Here is a 6,099-nt window from a genome sequence, read left to right as displayed (position 1 = left end):
GAGAAAATGGACCTTGAGCCTGGTACTTTGTTCTTATAAAGACACAACCTCCAAAGACTTCCATTTGCTTTGAATTCTCCACCCAGCTGCGTGCTTGACATGTCACTTCAACAGGATTCTGTCAGGTTTAAATCTCAGAACTTCCATTCCCTGTGTTGCTATCAGCACAATGGTTTATTAAAGCTGAAAGGACTGTTCAAATCTAATGGCCTTATCACTGGTTCTGTTGGTCCTTTTTAATACCAGCGACTGCACCGTGGACAATGAAAATTGTTTAGTCAGTTTCAGAGTCTATTTCCAACCCCCAGTCTGACTGCCACTGAAGTTAGTGGCCCAAATCATGGAGACTGGCCTTTCTACAGCTAGAACAGCTTCGGAGGCTTATGATGTGCTACACCACTTAGAATCATAGAATATCAGGGTTGCAAGGGACCTCAGGAGGTCATCTAGTCCAATCCCCTGCTCAAAGCAGGATCAATCCCCAGACAGATTTTTGCCCTAGATGGCCCCCTCAAGGATTGAACTCACAACCCTAGGTTTAGTAGGCCAATGCTCAAACCACTGAGCTATCCCACGTCCCCAAGTGTAACTTGGAGCAGCCTCAGAGCTGCTCTAACTCACACAGCTGCCAGGGGCTCTCCAGGGAGCCACCGAGGCAGCCCACGAGTGGACAGATGGAGCATTCCCTGGCCAGCCCATCTTCCTCCAACCATGCGCCCTATATTTGGGGATGGCGTGGGAACTACGAAAATGGTTCTGTGGCACTCGGAGCTTCCTCCCATGTCCATGAATAGTCTTTATGTTCGTTCTCTGATTGCTCAGTTCTGTTCTTGCAGCCACATGACGCAATGGCCAAATCCTGCGAGACCCTGAGCCTGTGCAGCTTGGAGCACAACTCAGTATTTGGCCCTGTGAGGTTTCTGGGTGGGATTTAGGGCCCCTCTACTCCCCCAGGCTTCAATGGGAGTTTGAGATGCTAAGCACTTCGGAACATTGCTCCCATAAAGCTTCGCCACAGGAGAATGAATCCAGGGAGAGCCTTTCTTGTGCAGATTGCAGGCACTTGCTTCTTTGACTCTCCAGCCAGCCTTGCTGTGACCTGCCTAGTCTAAGCAGGTTGAACGTGCCATTTTAAATGGACTTTTGTGACAAGGAAATGAAGTTGGAAGCAAGTTTACAAGGGATGCATTTTGAATCTGATCAGCACATTACCAATAATGTCTGAACCTCACCTGCACCGCTTACTGTGTTGGGTAGCTACTGCGTACAAGTTCTGTTCCACGTTAGGGCCACTGGCATGTTTTTGCTCTTAAACAAGTCAAGGCTAGCAGGAAGAATGTATTCTTCTGCCTTGTGTTTCTCTGAAACCTATTGACCTGGGAGAAGGAGATTATGCATCAGGGAGCTCTGTTGGGGGTATCGTTTGAGGTCAGTTTATCACATACTTACATGAATCACTTAAGTATGTACCGTACAAAATGCGATGTACTGAGCTAAATTTAGATTTGGAGCATTTGGGTGGCTGTGGTAGTGTCCACGATTCTACAGAGATGAAATTCAGCCCCGTGCAGTGGGCCATCTCAAAGCCAATGCAACGCTGAAATCCCACGTTGAATACTCAGACTAGAATTTATGTGGAACTTCAATAGTGCCCGGACTATGCACTGGCCCTCTGCACCGGGGTGAATGAATTTCATTCTATCTGGGTCATGTTCTAGGGATTGATTTGATCGTGGTGACGCTGGCTGTTCTGCTGATGCAGTTTGTAAGTTGCCTGCTTTGTCCACTGAGGCAGCCTGGCCTAGTGGCGTGAGCACAGGACTTGGTGTTAAGACTCTTTGGTTCTGGTCCGATCTCTGCCACCAACTGGCTGTGTGGCCTGGTTTAAGCCACTTCATCTCTGTAAAATGAGGATGCTCTTATTTACTGACAGTGGGTCAAGTTCCTCCCTCATCTGCTTCCCTGGGGAGCTCCGGTCCCGATCCAAAACGTGTTATTTATTAGGGAATCTTTCTACTGGCTTCTCATCAGGCCCCAGTGGACTCATGCTAGGATCTCGTGGTTCAGAGCTAAAGTGCAGTTCTGCTCTTTAAAACTCTGCAAAAATGGCACCTTCTGAGTCAGCAGCCCGGCTCCTCACATGGAGCAGAGTAACATCCCACTTCAGTGACCAAACCAGAAGAGTGCGTGCCTGCTTTTCACTCCTGTTAGCGCTGCAGAGAGAAGAGTGAGCTGCAGTATATGCCATCTCATGCAGCACCCACAGAACTGTATGTCCTGCTTGTAGACTCTTCCGTTATTATTGTTAGCGATGCACAACAGTAACGTGATGTGATAGAACCTCTGGGGCGCTCTCCAGGAAGGCCGGTTACTGTGCTACCCTTAGAGAAGCTATGGCAATGCACTCCGCTCTGCTCCCCCTGCCCTAGGGGAGCACAACACTTGTAATCGTGGCTTGTCCTTGTACAGGAGATGTGTCCTCGGGGACTTACAGCCTCCCCTCTTTGCCCAGGGGCTGGCCCATGCTTTGCTGAATGTGACACCCCAAGTTCAATCAGCTCTCTTCTTCTCTGTCCCTAAAAAGTAGTTGTTGTTATCAGGTTTATCTCTCTTATATGTCACCCACTGCCAGTGCTGGCAACTCTCATGATTCTTATTGTGAGTCGGGTGATATTTAGCATTCTTCTTAAAGCTTCAGCTCCTGGAGTCAAGTGATTTGCTGATCATCTCAGCTTCCATTGAGGGGGGAAAATAAAGCAAGTTTCTAGCCCTCCTGGTTGCAGAGAAAAGCTTGAAAATGTGACCCAAGTGCATCCTTAAGGCTCAAAGTCCAGAAGACAAACAAAAAGAACCTATCGTTTATTATAATTTTTTTCAAATTCACGATTTTAAGCCAATCTCATGATGTGGGGGGAGGTTGGCAATACCACATGACAAACAGAATCAGGAGACCTGCTTCTGACAACAGATCTTTCCCACGTCTTCTCATGATTTGCTCAAACTCCAGCCTACGTTTTCAAGCGTGACGGGGGATTCTGAGCATCACAATTTTGGGAGGATTAACTTGAGAGGCCTAAAAAGGGGCCTGACCTTCAGAAAGTGCTGAGCACCCATCCTTTGTAAACCAGGTGGGTGACCCAGAAATGGAGGCCTCCAGAAAATAATAGTCACTTTTGAAAACGTGGCAACCTACTTTCGTTTGTTTCATTGGATGAAAATTCCTGCTAGCCCAGTGCTGACTTCTTTCGTGCATGGCTCACCTCGGCTATGCATGTTAAATCAGGACTGTCCTTTGGCCAGATTCTCAGATCTACTTTCCCAGCTGAATTGAAATCATTCAGCATCCCTTCCTGTGTTTCGACCTGTTACAGCGCCTTGCGCCCCTACGTTTCTATGGTTCTATATTTCATTGTGTTGATTCAGACCCAAGGAAATGCTGCAGAACAGATTCCCTAGTAGCTCAACGCTTTGGGGCGTAAAAATGTATTCGCATGTTATGTTCCTTTCACTTGCAATTGCCATGAAGAAAATTATGAAATGGGACATCAATATTCTCCATTCAGTGATCCGGAGAATGGAGACCCTTTTAATGTCAATGAAAAAAGGACGATCTCTGTATTACAGATTTGCTAAGGAGATGCGCATTGCATTTGACATGCTACGCTAGCAATTGCATGCTGCCAAAGATGGTCTGAATTCTGAACCAGGAACATGATGTCCTAACTGTGTCTAATATTTGTCAAAATCCTATTTGTCCTCAGTATAAAATTCTACATCAGTGTCATGTTTTTCTCAAACATGATCTTCATGGGGCCGCTGCCCTTTATGGGGGTTTAGGGCTTTGTATGCTCGTGACTCCTTTATGAAGGCCCCCACCTTAGGGTTGCCAACTTTCTAATCGCACAAAACCGAACACCTCTGCCCCACCCCTTCTTTGAGGCCCCGCCCCCACGTGCTCCATTTCCCCTTCCTCCGTCACTCGCTCTCCCCCACCCTCACTCACTTTCATCAGGCTGGGGCAGAGGGTTGGGGTGCGGGGGGGGGGTGAGGGCTCCGGCTGGAGGTGCAGGCTCTGGGGTGGGGCCGAGAATGAGGGGCTTGGGGTACGGGAGAGGGCTCCAGGCTGGGGCAGGGGGTTGGGGTGCAGGGGGGTATGGGCTCTGGGCTGGGGGTGTGGGCTCCGAGTGTAGCCAGAAATGAGGGGTTCAGGATACAGGAGAGGTCTCTGGGCTGGGGCAAGGGATTGAGGTGCGGGGGCGTGTGGGCTTCTGCTGGGGGTGTGGACTATGGGGTGGGGCTGTGGATGAGAGGTTTGGGGTGAAGGAAGGGGCTGGGGCAGGAGGTTGGGGTGGGGGGGGGGAATTGAGGGCTCCAGATGGGGGTGTGGGGTCTAGGGTGCCGACTGGAGCCACCAGGGTCCCTTTTCGACCAAGCGTTCCAGTCGAGAACCGGACGTCTGACAACCCTACCCCTCCTAGGGGGTGGCAGCCCAAGGTGGCTGCTTTGTAAGTGAGCACCTGGACCTAATAAAGGGTACCCATGCTCAGTTAGAAGGGAGCTCCCAAGGGAGACGGGAAGGTGCTGTGGAGAGGCACTCCCAGGAGAGGGCTGTGTAAGAAGACTGAGCAGGGGGAACCTAGAGGGGGAACCCACCAGACTGGAAGCTGGTAAGAAGAGCTCCTAGAAGGGGAGGCTTCTAGATGGAGGACTGCAGTTGGCAGGTATCCGAGAAGGCCTGGTCTCAGCCAGGGGGGTCTCCCAGACACTGGCCAGAAGCCCAGCCCGGGGAGAACCACCCACTGTCCCTTGGGAAGAGTCGCAGTGGGCAGACCTCACTGGACTCTAGAGAAGGATCTTACTCTAGTAGAGGCAAGAGGTTTAATACCAGGGGCAAAGGCCAGAACCAAGAGAACCCCTGGGGAAGAGCCTGGAGCGAGGCGAGCGATGGCCTCAGGTGGGGGGACAGACGGACTAAGAACAACCTGCTCACCCAGTGGAGATGTTGGGGTGAAGATTTTGTTTATAATCTGCGTTGGCTTTTGATACCCTGGGTGAGGGATATATCAAGTAAGGGCTCACCCCCAACACCACGCCCACCTGCAAGGGGACACGCTGGGTTGGCCTGGAATAGTGGCAATGACCCTTTTGATTCTAATCTGAAGCGCCCCTTGCTGTGCCTCCTAGGGGAGACACATCGGGCTGTTTGCGGCAGGGACAGCAAAGGGGGGTTGTATCCATCTGCGTGATTGTGTACCTTCCGTGCCGGCAAAGGAGGCTGGGTTTGATAGCCGGCTGGAGTCCTCCATCCGCAGAATGAGCACGTCGCAGGCAGAGGCACTGCAAACTGACCCGTGCTGCGCCCTGCTAGGACGCTGCAGTCCTGAGCGGCAGGGGCTTCTTTAACTGTGACTCAGGCACCCAAGCCTGGTTTATTTCCCAGCTCTGCCCCTGATTCTGTGTGACCTGAAGCTTTCTGTTCCTCATCTGCAAAACAAGAGTAATTATACATCCCTTGTCTGTCTTCTCTCTTTGGGTTGTGAGCTCTCCAGGGCAGGGACTGTCTCTTACTAGGGGTCTGTACAGCACCTTGCACAATGGGGCTTCGATCTCAGCTGGGGTCGCAGGCACTACTGTAACACACATAATGACAGTGAATGGATAATTCGGTCTTCCTGCCTGCTCAGCCCATGGCCTCTGTAATGAGGCTGTCGGTGAAGTGCTGGTTCTGTGGCGTGAGCATCTGTTCACGAGGGAAAGAGATTGAAATCCACCCAGTCATTTCCATGAGCCACTGAACAGCCAGCAAATAGCAGCCACTTCCAGCCATCGGCAACATGGGCTGGTTTTGAACTGGGGACTTAAAGGTAAAAGGACCAGGTTGCATTGGTGCTTTGATTCCTTCCCATGCCTGCCTCCTCCTATTCTCCGCTCACTGCCACCAGCTCTTGTTTCCATCCATAAGCCCTGCCCCATACCCCACCCTTCCTTTCTCCTCTCACTGGAGTGCCCCTCCCATATTATTGCACTTTATCAACCCTTAGATTCTCACTGGGCATTGTAACAAATGTATGGATGTGTGTATGGGGATGATAGACAGAC

The sequence above is a fragment of the Terrapene carolina genome, unplaced genomic scaffold (assembly GCF_002925995.2).
Source record: "Terrapene carolina triunguis isolate 2854851 unplaced genomic scaffold, T_m_triunguis-2.0 Scaffold552, whole genome shotgun sequence".
NCBI lineage: Eukaryota > Metazoa > Chordata > Testudines > Emydidae > Terrapene > Terrapene triunguis.
Note: the sequence above shows the minus strand (reverse complement) of the source record.